Raw genomic sequence first — 14,842 nt, 5'->3', positions numbered from 1 at the left:
CTTATAGTGACTTATTGGTTTTACACAATGTATGTTGTGGTTTGCATTTCGATTTAGAACTAAGATTCCATCGAGAACCATATATATCTGAATCTAGTGATCCACATGGATATGTAATCACTACATCTATCAACTGCAGAGATAGATGATTTTGTACTGCCAATGATATAAGTTATCGGAATGTGATTCCGCCTCTGGAGAATAGTTGGGTATCTGCATGAACCATTGTGCTACAATACTTGCTCTATGGTTCACCACCTCGTTTTTCTCAATTCTGTTTCCAGAAGAAAACTGGTGTAGGTATTGCTTTTGTGAATACCTTCCCTTTATTGAGCAAATTTATTTGTACCTAGATTATAACCTTTGCTCGAGTCTAGTCCGAGTGTTGTTCACACTTTGCCATGGCCATGGTCTTTGGATCTGAATTCATTTGAAAGGATTTTGCAATCTAGTTAAGAAATATATGTCGACAATTGTAGACTTCTGGTTATATGATTCTCCAGAATCTATATATGTATATATATAGTTGATGGAAATATTGTTACCCATGGTGACTGCTCGCGATTTCCCAATGCGATTGAGTCGGGTATTCTGATGTCCCACTCATTGTGTGCACTATGACCTGGGTTGGTGGAGGTTTCCCATCCACTTGGTGTATACTACCCATTAGGTGTCTGTCAACGTGAAATTGACTTGCATTTACTGATTCATAGGCCTGATGTCCTTGCTTGCGAGAAGCTAAATCCCGATGTACTTTTGCCATACATCTCCCCCTGTTGCTTCGAACGGGGAGTGGAGTGGATTTTATTGGTACCTTCACTCTTTCAGACATTTTTTTGCAGGATTGTGTGACATCTTTATAGTCAGTAAATGAATCTGGCAGGTTATTTGCAATGTGGTGCAAACCTTCTGAACACATGGTTCAGATCTTTGAGTACGTGGATTTGAGGCAGAAATGTGTTGAACATTCCACTAATTTCCTGGCATTCTTTATGGTACTTGAAATCTCCCCCTAATGCCTGCAAATGTTCCTCATTGAATTAACATACTGACCTTGAATAAATCTCCATGTGAGGGGCTTGAGGTATTGATGGTAATATAGTTATTCCTCACATAGATTCCAACTATATGTTGAGGGGCCAATGATGTATGCCGGGTGGTGATGTCGGTATGTAACTGAATTACAGCAGATGGGAAATACTTGGTAGATTTCCACGTATCAAAGATAGAGGGGAATAATATTATGCAGTTTGGTCATGAGCGTGTAAAACTACATGACTCCAACGTAAAGTTGGTAAGTTGCAATTCCAGAGTAAAGATAATGCAACGAGCTTAACTCTTTGGATAAAGGATTCTACCAAACCATTTTGAGTGTAGACATATTGGACAAAGTGCTAAATTTCAGTCCTAGGGCCATAGTGAAGGCACGCAAGGAGAATTTTGCAATGTTGTCCATTTTGATTTTGATTGAAATCGATGTTCAGGACAATGAGCTAATGGTTTCGTGTGTATAAAGCACACTTGAGACCATCGTGTAGATGTGTCTTTCAAAAACCATGGTTAACTGAATAGTCTAGTCAATGGTTGGGAAGAGCCACTTACCTTGACTTGATGTATTCAAGGAGTCTGAGTGGTTCAGTGTAGACTTTAAGGTGTGCAAGCCTTAAAATTAGCTTCCCTATGTGACATGTAGTGCACACAAAATCCAAATACTGTTAGAATTTAGCATCATAATAGTCATAAACCAATGGAATTGCTGATAGTTTCTGTTTCAACCCGGGGAGGATGATCCTCTCCGCTCCAGGTGACCGGTTGCTCTGACCAGTTTATGTACTCAGGGATAGCCGGCTTAACCATGTTGACAACACGTTTGTGGAGCTTGCGATCACGTTTGCAAGTATTGGTCGTGAACACGTGGTACTGCCCACTATTCAACTATTTGGGGTTGCTCTAAAAACCTGACTGGTTACCCTGCTGCTGAGAGCCTTGTCCAGAACGCTGATGTCCACCTCCATTATTGCCAACACCCTGTGATGACCCACAAGTATAGGGGGTCAATCGTAGTCCTTTTGACAAGTAAGAGTGTCGGACCCAACAAGGAGCAGAAGGAAATGACAAGTGGTTTTCAGCAAGGTAATCTCTGCAAGCACTGAAATTGTCGGTAACGAGTAGTTTGATAGCAAGGTAATTTGTAACAAGCAAGTAACAGTAACGGTGAATAAAGTGCAGCAAGGTAGCCCAATCCTTTTGTGGAAAAGGACATGCCAAAACGGTCTTTTATAATAAGCAAAGCGTTCTTGAGGGTACACGGGAATTTCATCTAGTCACTTTCATCATGTTGGTTTTGATTCGTGTTCGCTACTTTGATAATTTGATATGTGGGTGGACCAGTGCTTAGGTGTTGTTCTTACTAGAACAAACCTCCTACTTATGATTAACCCCCTCTCAAGCATCCGCAACTATGAGAAATGTATTAAGATAAAATCTAACCATAGCATTGAATTTTTGGATCCAAATCGGCCCCTTATGAAGTAGCGCATAAACTAGGGTTTAAGCTTCTGTCGCTCTAGCAACCCATCATGGATTTGTACATATAATCTTCCACCAAATAAACCATATATTAATCAACTACAAGATGTAATCAACTACAAGATGTAATCAACACTACTAGTCACCCATAGGTACCAATTTGAGGTTTCAGTACAAAGAATGAACACAAGAGATGAACTAGGGTTTGAGAGGAGATGGTGTTGTTGAAGATGTTGATGGAGACTGGCCTCCCAAAGATGATAGGGTTGTTGGTGATGACGATGGCTTCGATTTCCCCCTCGGGGAGGGAAGTCCCCCCGGTGGAATCGCTCCGCTGGAGGGCAAAAGTGCTCCTGCCCAAGTTCCGCCTCGAGACGGCTGCGCTCCGTCCCGAAAGTCCTCTCCTAATTTTTTTCTAGGTCAAAATGACTTATATACCAGAAGATGGGGATCAGAGGTGAGCCGTGCTGAGCACAATCCACCAGGGCGCGCCTGGGGGCCCTGGCGCGCCCTGGCGTCTTGTGCTCACCAGGTGGGCCCCCTCCGGTAGTTATTTGCTCCAGTATTTTTTATATATTCTAAAATAATTCTCCGTAAATTTTCACCTCATTTGGAGATGTGCAAAATAGGTAACTCCGACATAGCTATTTCAGGTCCTGAATTCCAGCTGCCGTCATTTTCCCTCTTTGTGTAAACTCTCCATATTATGAGAGAAAAAGCATTAGAATTACTCCATAAAGCATTATTATGCATTAAAACATTATAAATAACAGTAGAAAAACATGATGCAAAATGGACGTATCAACTCCCCCAAGCTTAGACCTCGCTTGTCCTCAAGCGAAAACCGAAATCGTAAAACATGTCCACATGCTTAGAGAGAGAGGTGTCGATAAAAACAAAATACGGACATAGAAGCATCATGCATATTATTATAGCAGCAACAAACTTTATCATAGAACTTTATCACATAACTTTATCATATAACTTGTCATGAACAAGTAACAATTTATCACAATATTGAAATAAAAGCATAAACTCTATTGAAAACCAAGAAACTATGTTCTCAGTCAACTTTGCAACTACAATTCATCATCTTTTCAGGAAGGGTCTTGTATCGGAGACTTTAGGCAAGTCCACATACTCAACCATCATATAACTCCTATGATTGCTAACACTCACCTCATACACATGAGCAAAAAATTTCAACCGGAGACATAGAAAGATAGGGGCTTATAGTTTCGCCTCCCAACGTATTCACCTCAAGAGTGATGTCAACAATAATAACTCATGCTCACCCATATCCAACTAGATATATATGCCTAGATCTTTCCTCACCACATGATGCTTGCAAAAGGAGAAAATAAAAAGGAACATGGAAGAATACTTTGACTCTTGGATAAAAGTAAATACATAAAAGTAAAAGATAGGCCCTTCCCAGAGGGAAGCACAGGTTGTCATGCGCTTTTTGGTTTGTATGCTCAATCTCTTAGTGCAAAAGAACGTCACGTTATATTGCCCCTTATGATAGCAACCTTTATTATGCTGTCTGTCGCCTTTATTACTTTGCCATCACAAGTTCGTACAACGTTCAATTTTCTCTTACACTAAATGATCCAACATATTTAGAAGCAAATTTTATTGCCTTATTGCACCGATGACAACTTACTTGAAGTATCCTACTCAATCCATAGGTAGATATGGTGGACTCTCAAAATAAGATTTTGGGTTTAAGGGTTTTTGGATGCACAAGTAGTATCTCTACTTAGTGCGGAGTTTTTGGCTAGCAAAGATACTGAGCAAGCACCACATGTTAAAGTATCTATGACAATATAACTTCTATGTGAATATGAACAAACATAAATCATTACGTTGTCTTCCTTGTCCAACGTCAACAATTTTGGCATAATATTTTAATGGGGGCTCACAATCATAAAATATGTCAAAGATAGTGTATTTGCATGTGAATCTTATCTTCCCTTATTAATTCTTTCATGAATTGCATCATTGACCAATGCAATGTTTGTCAATCTCTAATAAATTTTACCACTTGTACTTTTATTTATGTGATGTCATTACTTAACATAAGATTAGCATATAATCTTTTTCATTATTTATTTTTATTTTGGTTGAAACATAAATGTAGAGAAAGCAAAACTCAAACTACTCTTTATTATATATCTCGCACACGATTACATAGATAGATATATCACTAAGCAAACACTCGAAGATAGATCGAACTAACTTTTATTCAACTACTTCAAAAGATAACTAAAGATCGAACTAGGATAAATAAAGGCAAAGAAGGTGGTGGTGATACGATACCTGTGCACCTCCCCCAAGCTTAGCACAAGCCAAGGGGAGTGCCCATACCATGTACTCAAGTCTCCTTTGGTGGTGAAGATGATGATGATGGTGGTGATGAGGTAGTAACGAGCTTATCCTCCGGTTTCCATGGCAGTGGCTCACCATCATAAGAGGAAGCACGAGTCTCGCGAGTCCTGCAACTGGCAGCCAAACTCATACCTTTAAACCTTGCCTCATAAACATATTCAAAGACTTGGTTTTGGAGATCATAGATTTGGCTTTGCAGAAAGTTGATTTACTCGTTGAGGGTGAAGACGATGTCCTTCATGGACCGGCCATCCACCTTGTGATCACGGGTGAAATCCGTAATCATGATGTGATTGGCGTTGAGTCCACGCTCCACCATCCCCTTGCACTTGAAGACATCCTACTCCATGGCTTCGAGCCTAGCCTCCACGGTTCCCTTCCCCTTGGGCCCTTGAACATCCCGGATGTGGAGCACCCCTCACGCATCTCGATGGTTTGAGGGTGCTTCATCACCTTCGACAAGTGTCCTTGGAGGAGCTCGGAGCGGCCATGGCGATCTAGATCTGTCAGAAAACAGTAAGAAAGAAGAACAGAAGATTTCTCTGCGATATGAAGGTCAGTACTTTTGGGGGGTATATAAAGATTTTTTTATCTTGGAAAACAAGCAAAACAAGGGGAAAATGAGTCAGGAATGTGCCCGAGGTGGGCACAACCCACCTGGGCGCGCTAGGCAAGGCAGGCGCGCCCTGGTGTCTTGTGCCCTCCTCGGTTGCCTTCCCGATTATTTCTTATTTTCCTAATTTTTGTAATATTCCAAAACTGGCAGAAAATATTTTTGCAGATTTTTCGGAGTCTGTTTACTTACCGTATCACGTACCTCCTCTTTTTCACGATTCTAGAGTGTTCCAGAAGGTTTCTTTTATGTGTTCCTCCGGTGTCATGGTTTGAATAATATTGCTTTCAACATTAATAGGCGCACCTGAGATATAGTGTTTAATTGTTTGCCCATTGACCACCTTCGGGTTAGTACCTTCGGCATTATTAATTTTGATAGCTCCAGAATGATAAACCTCTTCGATAATATATGGTCCTTCCCATTTGAAGAGAAGTTTTCCTGCAAAGAATCTAAAATGAGAGTTGTACAAAAGAACATATTCACCCACTTTGAATTCTCGCTTTTGGATTCTTTTATCATGCCATCTTTTAACTATTTCTTTAAATAATTTGGAGTTTTCATAAGCTTGGGTTCTCCATTCATCTAGCAAGCTAATATCAAACAACCTATTTTCACCAGCAAGTTTGAAATCATAGTTGAGTTCTTTAATTGCCCAATAAGCTTTATGTTCTAACTCAAGAGGCAAATGACAAGCTTTTCCATAAACCATTTTGTAAGGAGACATACCCATAGGGTTTTTATAAGCTGTTCTGTAGGCCCAAAGTGCATCATCCAATTTCTTAGACCAATTCTTTCGGGACCTATTGAATTTTTTTTGTAATATTAATTTTATTTCTCTATTGCTAAGTTCAACACTTGACCACTAGATTGAGGATGATAGGGTGATGCAATTCTATGGTTAACATCATATTTAGCAAGCATTTAACGGAAAACACCATGAATAAAGTGTGAACCACCACTAGTCATTAAATATCTAGGGACTCCAAACCTTGGGAAAATAACTTCTTTAAGCATTTTAATGGAAGTGTTATGATCTGCACTACTAGTTGGAATAGCTTCTACCCACTTAGTAACATAATCAACAACAACCAAAATATGAGTATACCCATTAGAGGAAGGAAAAGGTCCCATATAATCAAAAACCCAAACATCAAATGGTTCAACAGCAAGTGAATAATTCATAGGCATTTCTTGATGCTTACCGATATTACCAATTCTTTGACATTCATCACAAGATAAAACAAACTTACGGGCATCCTTGAAGAGAGTATGCCAATAAAAACCAGATTGCAATACCTTGTGAGCAGTTCTATGTCCCGCATGATGTCCTCCATAGGCTTCAGAGCGACATTTCAGTAGGATTTGTTCATGTTCATGCTCAGGCACACAACATCTAATAATACCATCTACTCCTTCTTTATAAAGATGTGGGTCATCCCAAAAGTAATGTCTTAAATGATAGAAGAATTTTTTCTTTTGTTGGTATGTGAAACTAGGTGGTATGTATTTAGCAACAATGTAATTAGCATAGTCAGCACACCAAGGAGTGTTATGAGAAACATTTATTGCAGCTAATTGTTCATCAGGAAAACTATAATCAATAGGTATAGTGGGTCATCAAGAATATTTTCTAACCTAGACAAGTTATCAGCTACGGGGTTCTCAGCTCCTTTCCTATCAGTGATATGTAAATCAAATTCTTGTAGCAAAAGAACCCACCTAATGAGTCTAGGTTTAGCATCTTTCTTATCCATAAGATATTTTATAACAACATGATCAGTGTGAACAATTACTTTGGAATCAACAATATAAGATTTGAATTTATCACAAGCAAACACAACTGCTAAAAATTATTTTTCAGTAGTAGCATAATTTCTTTGGGCATCGTCTATAGTTTTGCTAGCATAATGGATAACATTTAATTTTTTATCAACTATTTGTCCTAGAACGGTACCAACATCATAATCACTAGCATCACACATAATTTCAAAAGGCAAGTTCAATCAGGTGGTTGAACAATAGGTGCAGATGTTAAGGCTTTCTGAAGTGTTTCAAAGGCTTATACACAATCATCATAAAAAACAAATGGAACATCCTTTTGTAAAAGATTTTTAAGAGGCCTAGACATTTTAGAGAAGTCTTTAATAAACCTCCTATAGAAACCAACATGACCGAGGAAACTACGAATACCTTTAACATCTTTAGGGGCATTTTCTCAATTGCATCAACTTTAGCTTTAGCCACCTCAATACCTCATTCAGAAATTTTATGTCCCAAGACAATACCTTCATTAACCATAAAGTGGCACTTCTCCCAATTCAAGACAAGATTAGTTTGCTCACATCTCTGCAAAACTCGATCAAGGTTGCTTAAGAAATCATCAAAAGAAGTTCCGTAAACAGAAAAATCATCCATGAAAACCTCAACAATCTTTTCAGAAAAATCAGAGAATATAGCAGTCATACATCTTTAAAAGGTAGGAGGTGCATTAGATAAACCAAAAGGCATACGTCTATAAGCATAAATTCCAAAAGGACAAGTAAAGGTGGTTTTATCTTGATCAGGTTGTGATACAGGTATTTGAGAAAAACCAGAATATCCATCAAGAAAACAAAAGTGTGTGTGCTTAGATAGTCTTTCTTGCATTTGATTAATAAAAGGCAGGGGGTAATGATCTTTCCTAGTTTCTTTATTTAATTTTATGAAATCATTACCATTCTATAGCAGTAACAATTCTTTGCGGGCATTTTCATAGGAACAACAGTAATACCTCCCTTCTTAGGGACACAATAAGCGGGACTTACCCATCTACTAACATCTATGGGATAGATTATACCTGCTTCCAGAAGCTTTAATATTTCAGTTCTAACCACTTCTTTCATCTTAGGATTCGAACGTCGTTGGTGATCAACAACGGGTTTAGCATCAGGTTCCATATTAATCTTGTCCTGACATAGAGTGGGACTAATGCCCTTAAGATCATCAAGAGTATACCCAATAGCAGCTCGGTGCTTCTTCGGAATTTTCAATAATCTTTCTTCTTCATGTTCTGAAAGGTTAGCACTAATATTAACATGATATATCTTTTTCTCATCAAGATAAGCATATTTCAAACTGTCAGGCAATTGTTTTAATTCAAACACAGGATCACCTTTAGGTGGAGGAGGACCTCCTAGAGTTTCAATATGCAAATTGTATTTAAGTAGAGGTTGCTGTTCAAAGAATATTTTATCTATTTCATTTCTTTCTCGTAAATGCATATCATTTTCATGGTCGAGCAAATATTGTTCTAGAGGTTCAATAGGAGGCATAGCAATATAAGCAAGACCAATTATTTCATCCTTACTAGGTGGTTCTTTATCTCGAGGTTGTCTATTAAACTTAGAGAAATTAAATTCATGAGACTCACCACTAAAGCTAACACTGACAGTTTGTCTATGACAATCTATAGTAGCATTGATAGTGTTCAAGAAAGGTATACCAAAGATAATGGGACAAAAGTCATCTTGTGGGGAACCAAGAACTAGAAAATCAGTAGGATATTTTATTTTCCCACACAAGACTTTGATGACCCACAAGTATTGGGGATCTATGGTAGTCCTTTAGATAAGTAAGAGTGTCGAACCCAACGAGAAGCAGAAGGAAATGACAAGCGGTTTTCAGCAAGGTATTCTCAGCAGACTTTCTCCTTTTTTGTCTCCTCGTAACCACCTTCTAGTCCACCTACAGTGCTATATCCATGGCTCACGCTTATGTATTGCGTGAAAGTTGAAAAACCTTGAGAACATTCAAAGTATGAAATAATTGCTTGGCTTGTCATCGGGGTTGTGCATGATGAAATACTTTGTGTGGTGAACATGGAGCATAGCCAGACTATATGATTTTGTAGGGATAACTTTCTATGGCCATGTTATTTCGAAAAGACATGATTGCAGTGTGCTTGAAGTATTATTGTCTTTATGTCAAATGATAAACTATTGCTTTGAATCAATCATGTCTTAATATTCATGCCATGATTAGATTATACGATCAAGATTATGCTAGGTAGCATTCCACATAAAAAATTATCTTTTTTATCATTTACCTACTCGAGGACGAGCAGGAATTAAGCTTGGGGATGCTGATACATCTCCGTCGTATCTATAATTTTGGATTGTTTCATGCCAATGTTTTACAACTTTTATATACTTTTGGCAACAATTTATATGATTTTCTTGGACTAACATATTGATCCAGTGCCCAGTGCCCGTTCCTGTTTGTTGCATGTTTTTTGTTTCACAAAAAATCCATATCAAACAAAGTCCATACGGGATAAAAACTTACAGAGATTTTTTTGGAATATATGTGATTTTTGGGAAAAAGAATCAACGCCAGACGATGCCCGAGGGGGCCACAAGGCAGGGGCGCGCCTTGGACCCTTATGGCCACCCGGTAAGGCGGTTGGTGCCCTTATTTCGCTGCAAGAAAGCTAATATCTAGATAAAAATCGTGTTAAAATTTCAGCCCAATCGGAGTTACGGATCTCTGGGAATTTAAGAAACGGTGAAAGGCTAGAATCTGGGAGCGCAAAAATAGAAGAAAACAGAGAGAGAGAGAGAGATCCAATCTCGGAAGGGCTCCCGACCCTCCGCTGCGCCATGGAGGCCAAGGACCAGAGGGGAAACCCTTCTCCCATCCAGGGGAAGGTCAAGGAAGAATAAGAAGGAGGGGGCTCTCTCCCCCTCTCTCCCGATGGCGCCGGAACACCGCCGGGGCCATCATCGTGACGGCGATCTACACCAACAACTTCGCCGCCATCATCACCAACTCTCTCCCCCATCTATGCAGCGGTGTAACCTCTCTTTTACCCGCTGTAATCTCTACTTAAACATGGTGCTCAACGCTATATATTATTTCCCAATGATGTATGGATATCCTATGATGTTTGAGTAGATCTGTTTCGTCCTATGGGTTGATTGATGATCGTGATTGGTTTGAGTTGCATGTTTTATTATTGGTGTTGTCCTATGGTGCTCTCCATGTCGCGCAAGCGTGAGGGATCCCCGCTGTAGGGTTTGCAATATGTTCATAATTTTCTTATGGTGGGTGGCGTGAGTGACAGAAGCACAGACCCGAGTAAGTAGGTTGTTTGCGTATGGGAGTAAAGAGGACTTGATACTTTAATGCTATGGTTGGGTTTTACCTTAATGATCTTTAGTAGTTACGGATGTTTGCTAGAGTTCCAATCATAAGTGCATATGATCCAAGAAGAGAAAATATGTTATCTTATGCCTCTCCCTCATATAAAATTGCAATAATGATTACTGGTCTAGTTATCGATTGCCTAGGGACAAATAACTTTCTTGCGTGACAAAAAGCTCTCTACTAAAACTAACTTAGTTGTTTCTTTATCTAATCAGCCCCTATCTTTTATTTACATGCTCTTTGTTATCTTGCATACCTATGCCTTTACACCTACAAAGTACTTCTAGTTTCATACTTGTTCTAGGTAAAGTGAATGTTAAGCATGCATAGAGTTGTATCATTGGTCGATAGAACTTGAGGGAATATTTGTTCTACCTTTAGCTCCTCGTTGGGTTCGACACTCTTAGTTATCGAGAAAGGCTACAATTGATCCCCTATACTTGTGGGTTATCAAGACTTTTTTCTGGTGCCTAATTATAAAATAGCATATTAATGGATATAAAACATCCAAAACAGATAATATAATAGCATGGAACAATTAAAAATTATAGATACTTGGAGACATATCATTATGCTATCAGAAGAGTGAATGATCTCTGCGACCCGGTATGACCAATGATGGGTGGATTCATGCTCACGCTGGGTGCAATGCTGCAGATCAACCATCGTCATTGGGTGCTTGCAGGTTCCTTGGAAGTTTTTGACGAAGCGATCTTTCAACTCTGCCCAAGTGTTAATTGAGTTTGGATGAAGGTTTTTCAACCATGTGCGAGCCGGTCCCTCCAACATTATAGTTAGGTATTTTGGCGCAAACTGCATCGCTGATATCTAGCATGTCCATGGCTATCTCATAGCTTTTAATCCATGTTGCCGGCTCGAGGTCTGCTGTGTAGTTGAGAACCTTACGAGGGCCTTTGAAATCTTTAGGCATCCGCTCATTGTGGAGAGCCGACACTAGACACGGTATCCCAATGGTCCTGGTGTTAGGACTCGTACCGTATGAAACTGGCTGGGCGGCGGTGGGTGTTGTTGGGGAACATAGTATTTCAAAAAAAATTCCTATGATCACGCAAGATCTATCTAGGAGAAGCATAGCAATGAGCGGGGAGAGTGTGTCCACGTACCCTCGTAGACCAAAAGCGGAAGCGTTTAGTAATGCGGTTGATGTAGTCGAACGTCTTCACGATCCAACCGATCCAAGTACCGAACGTACGGCACCTCCGTGTTCAGCACACGTTCAGCACGATGACGTCCCTCGAGCTCTTGATCCAGTTGAGGAAGAGGGAGAGTTCCGCTAGCACGACAGCGTGGCGACGGTGATGATGAAGTTACCGGCGCAGGGCTTCACCTAAGCACTACGACGATATGACCGAGGTGTTAAACTGTGGAGGGGGGCACCGCACACGGCTAAGAGATTGTCTGTTGTGCTTTGGGGTGCCCCCTGGCCACGTATATAAAGGAGGGGGGAGGAGGAGGCCGGCCCAAGAGGGGCGCGCCAAGGGGGGGAGTCCTACTTGGACTCCCGGTCCAAGTAGGATTCGCCCCCCTTTCCTTCCAACGGAGAGGGGAAAGGGCAAAGGGGGGAGAGGGAGAAGGAAAGGGGGTCACACCCCCACCCCTTGTCCAATTCGGTTTGGGCAGGGGGAGGCGCGTGCCACCTCGTGGCCCTTCTTCCCTCTCTCCACTAAAGCCCAATAAGGCCCATTAACTTCCCGGGGGGTTCCGGTAACCACTACAAAAAAAAGACACTTCCGTGATGATACGTGTTTGTCACAGTAGGTCACGTTTTCTGTCATGCATGTACATCCATGACAATTTTATGACAGAATCAAGATAGTCATACCTGTGCTGTCGTAGAAGTGTTCCATGACATTACCAAAATTATCATCATGGAAGTGTCCACTTCCATGACGATAAATCGCGCATCATGGAAGTGCTTTCGTCAAGGGTGACCGACATGTGGCATCCATCATAACGGGTCGTCGTTAAGCTATCGGGTCCGGTTTTGGATCCGATAACCCGCTTACAGCCCGGACCAATGAGGATTTTCCACATGTAAAATTCTCATTGGTCGGAGGAAACACGTGTTGGCTCACCGTTGGGACAGATGTCATCCATTCATTGGACAAGAGGCGCCTATGATACGTCGACACGTGGCACGGCCCAACAGAGGCCCATTTCGGTGAAAAGGCCGGCCCGTTTGACTTGGTCAAAAGGTAACGAGCCGGCCCACGGAAAGCCAGTTCCTATATAGCCCATTTACGGCCCGTTACGGCCTATCAGAATTAAGCCCAGTAGCTTCATCTGGGCCGTCCAATATGATTCCAGCCCGTTGTAACTTCCAGCCCATGTATGGCCCATGATGTCTCTCGGCCCATACGAGGCCATTTGTAACTCTTGGCCCATTAACGGCCTGTGGTGAATCTGGCCCGCAATGAACAGTGTACCCCTTTATACCCATTAATGGCCCATTATTCCATTGGGCCGTTTCCAACCCGTGTTATCTTTTGGCCTTCTCAGGGCCCATTTATTCTTGGGCTCATTTCTAGCATTCGATTACTTACGGCCCATTATTGGCCTTTCCTGCTTGTGGGCCAAATTCAGCCCGCGGTTACAATCGACCCGTTTGCAGCCCATTAATCCGTTGGGCCGTTTTCATAGCGTCGTCCAATACGGCCGATTAACGATGGCCCGTTATTGTCGGCCCATGAATGGGTGATTCCAAATCTAGCCTGTTTATGGCCCATAATGCGGTCTGTTATTGGCCCATGTTTGGCCTATCGATCATACGACGCGTAGAAGGCCCATTGATGCTACGGCCCGTAGAAGGCCCATTGTTTCTACGGCCCTTAGAAGGCCCATTGTTTCTACGACCCATAGGAGGCCCATTGTTTCTACGACCCTTAGAAGGCCCATTGTTTCTACGGCCCGTAGGGGGCCCATGGTCGTACCACTCTGGTGCGGATCTTACTCTGGTTGACCTACGAGGTTCAGTAATAATTTGATCTGAAGTTTCATGATCATCATCATTAACTTCCTCACTAATTGGTGTAGGTGTCGCAGAAACCAGTTTCTGCGATGAACTACTTTCCAATAAGGGAGCAGGTACAGTTACCTCATCAAGTTCTACTTTCCTCCCACTCACTTATTTTGAGAGAAACAACTTCTCTAGAAAGATTCCGAATTTAGCAACAAAAGTCTTGCCTTTGGATCTGTGATAGAAGGTGTACCCAACAGTCTCCTTTGGGTATCCTATGAAGACACATTTCTCCGATTTGGGTTCGAGCTTATCAGGTAGAAGCTTTTTCACGTAAGCATCGCAGCCCCAAACTTTAAGAAACAACAACTTTGGTTTCTTGCCAAACCACAGTTCATAAGGCGTCGTCTCAACGGATTTTGATGGTTCCCTATTTAACGTGAATGCGGCCGCCTCTAAAGCATAACCCCAAAACGATAGCGGTAAATCAGTAAGAGACATCATAGATCGCACCATAGCTAGTAGAGTATGATTACGCGTTCGGACACTCCATTACGCTGTGGTGTTCCAGGTTGCGTGAGTTGCGAAACTATTCTGCATTGTTTCAAATGAAGACCAAACTCATAACTCAAATATTCTCCTCCACGATCAGATCGTAGAAACTTTATTTTCTTGTTACGATGATTTTCAACTTCACTCTGAAATTCTTTGAACTTTTCAAATGTTTCAGACTTATGTTTCATTAAGTAGATATACCCATATCTGCTCAAATCATCTGTGAAGGTGAGAAAATAACGATATCCGCCACGAGCCTCAATATTCATCGGACCACATACATCTGTATGTATGATTTCCAACAAATTTGTTGCTCTCTCCATAGTTCCGGAGCACGGCGTTTTAGTCATCTTGCCCATGAGGCACGGTTCGCAAGTACCAAGTGATTCATAATCAAGTGGTTCCAAAAGTCCATCAGTATGGAGTTTCTTCATGCGTTTTACACCGATATGACCTAAACAGCAGTGCCACAAATAAGTTGCACTATCATTATCAACTCTGCATCTTTTGGCTTCAATATTATGAATATGTGTATCACTACTATCGAGATTCAACAAAAATAGACCACTCTTCAAGGGTGCATGACCATA

This window comes from Triticum aestivum, chromosome 4D (assembly GCF_018294505.1).
Source record: "Triticum aestivum cultivar Chinese Spring chromosome 4D, IWGSC CS RefSeq v2.1, whole genome shotgun sequence".
In the NCBI taxonomy this organism is placed as follows: domain Eukaryota; kingdom Viridiplantae; phylum Streptophyta; class Magnoliopsida; order Poales; family Poaceae; genus Triticum; species Triticum aestivum.
This window is presented reverse-complemented; position numbering follows the sequence as displayed.